Source organism: Rhincodon typus, chromosome 47, assembly GCF_021869965.1.
Source record: "Rhincodon typus isolate 14 chromosome 47, sRhiTyp1.1, whole genome shotgun sequence".
Taxonomy (NCBI): Eukaryota; Metazoa; Chordata; class Chondrichthyes; order Orectolobiformes; family Rhincodontidae; genus Rhincodon; species Rhincodon typus.
Window position 1 is genome coordinate 7,775,282 of NC_063378.1, and position 2,700 is coordinate 7,777,981.

Genomic DNA, 2,700 nt, shown 5'->3' on the forward strand with positions numbered 1-2,700 from the left:
TGTAGGGGCTGGAGGAGGTTACAGAGATAGGGAGGGTGTGTAGGGGCTGGAGGAGGTTACAGAGATAGGGAGGGTGTGTAGGGGCTGGAGGAGGTTACAGAGATAGGGAGGGGGTGTAGAGGTTGGAGGAGGTTACAGAGATAGGGAGGGGTGTAGGGGCTGGAGGGGGTTGCAGAGATAGGGAGAGGTGTAGCGGCTGGAGGAGGGAGGGAGTGTAGGGGCTGGAGGAGGTTACAGAGATAGGGAGGGGGTGTAGGAGCTGGAGGCGGTTTCAGAGATAGGGAGGGGTGTAGGGGCTGGAGGATGTTACAGAGATAAGGACGGGGTGTCGGGGCTGGAGGATGTTACAGAGGTAGGGATGGGGTATAGGGAGGAGATTCCCTTAAGGTGAGTTGTCCTGAGGTTTATTCAAGAAACAGAGGTTTAAATGAAATTAATTTTATTTTAAGCTTCATCGAAGGTTTTCCTGTGTCACAGAGTCTGGTTGGAAAGTGACACATCTCCCAGAAATTACAATCGATGATTTCTGACCGAGTGAGGCATATCAATTTCACGGCCCCTCAGCAGTGGGCACAGCTTACTCTGTGGAAATGAAGAGACACCAGAAAGTATGCATGAGCCATGATTAATCACGGCCTCTTGCTGTGCGATGGAAGCAGATGTTTTGTCCTGTGCCAAAGGCTGAGGACATCTTTGGCCTGGCTGCCGCGTTTGGGTGTACTTTGTGCGATCATCCGAATCTGATCACTGATCCATGTTCCTGTCCTTGACTGAATAAACCCCGGGTGAGGACTCCGAGCTAAGGGAGCAGACTGTTTCGAAGCTGATCGAAGCAGAACTGTAGCCCAGAGCGTTTTGACGTTGCTAAGATATCCCGAGAAGACTGTGAATAAGCCTGTTGTACACTTTGAAAATGGCGTCAACTCTGCATCTCCCTGAAGTAAACATGCGAACGGTACAAAATAAAAACCGAAAGAATGCTGTAGATCAGGAACAGAAACAGAAGTTGCTGGAAAAGCTCAGCAGGCCTGGCAGTACCTGCGAAGAAAAAAAAAATTCGGTTAACGTTTTGGGTCCCGGTGACCGTTCCTCCGAGCTGGGGAGGTTTGGGAAGCCGAAACGTTAACTCTGATTTCTTTCCTTCACATATGAATGAGGCAGTTACACATGAGGCATCGCTGCTTCCAAGTGCCTGGCATAGTTTTGAGTTAAACGTCCTTATAGATGGCCAGTCTTTGCAGGGTGAAGCATCAGCTGCGGTGTCGGGAGTGGTGGGAGGGGGCGTGGTGGTTGGGGGGAAGAAGGTGTGAGTCTCAGACAGTTGCTCCCTCAGGGTCACTCCTCCAGCTCTTCTTTGAGAGCACTTGTCACTTTCTCCCACAGGTCCCTGGATCAAAGTAAGGAAGAACTGGTTAGGACTATGTAACAAATCTCCCCTCTGAACCACCCCCCGCCCCGCCTCCCCGTATCAAATTCATAGAGGCATTACAACACAGAAGAGACTCTTCGGCCCATTGAGTCTACTCCTATCTCCGCTGCTCCCACTCTCCCGTAATAGGCCCATTGTCTCGAATGTCGCTCATCCGAGGGCATTTTAAAGGTGATGAGGTTTCCTGCCTCAACTACACTCCCGAGCAGTACATCCCAGACATCCCCACCACACTCTGAGTTTTCCGCAAATCCCCTGTAAAGCTCAAAATCCCAGTGGGTCAGGCACCATCCATGGAGAGAGAGAGAGACAGCAAGCTAATATTTCTAGTGTCGGTGACTTTTCATCAGAGCTGATGTGAGGTGTGGAGGGGACAGCGTTCGTGCTGTAGTGGGTGGGGTGGAGTACTGGGGGAGAAAGGATGTGGATAGTTCAGATTAAGTGATCGGAATGTGAGAATAGTAGAAAAATAGTGTGTCTAACTTGGAATATTGTGTTCAGTTCTGGTCACCTCATTATAGGAAAGATGTGGAAGCTTTAGAGACAGTGCAGAGGAGATTTACCAGGAAGCTGCCTGGTCTGGAGGGCAGGTCTTATGAGGAAAGGTTGAGGGAGCTAGGGCTTTTTTCATTGGAGTGAAGAAGGATGAGAGGTGACTTGATAGAGGTTTACAAGATGATGAGAGGCATAGATTGAGCGGGTAGTCAGAGACATTTTCCCAGGGTGGAAATGACTATTACGAGGAGCCATAATTTTAAGGTGATTGGAGGAAGGTATAGGGGAGATGTCAGAGGTAGGTTCTTCACACAGAGGGTGGTGGGTGCGTGGAATGCGCTGCCAGCCGTGGTAATGGAGTCAGATACTTTAGGGAATTTTAAGTGACTCTTGGATAGGCACATGGAGGACAGTAAAATGTAGGGTATGCAGAGTAGATTGATCTTAGTAGGATAATAGGTCGCCACAACATTGTGGGCCAAAGGGTCTGCACTGTGCTGTACTGTTCTATGTTCTATGTTCTAACTGCCAGATGAGAAAGGACAGACAGGTCCACTGTGGGGAGAGAGGACATGGTGACAGAGAATGTAACAAGTGAAGCTAAGAGAAAGGGAAGGAATGGGAGGGGGTTCACAATCTGAAGATGTTGTACTCAATATTAAGTCCAGAAATTTATAAAGTGCCCAGCCTGAAGGTGAGACACTGTCCTTCAGTTTTCACTGTGATTTACTGGAACACTGCTGCAACTCAAGGATAGAGAAGTGGGCATGTGAGCA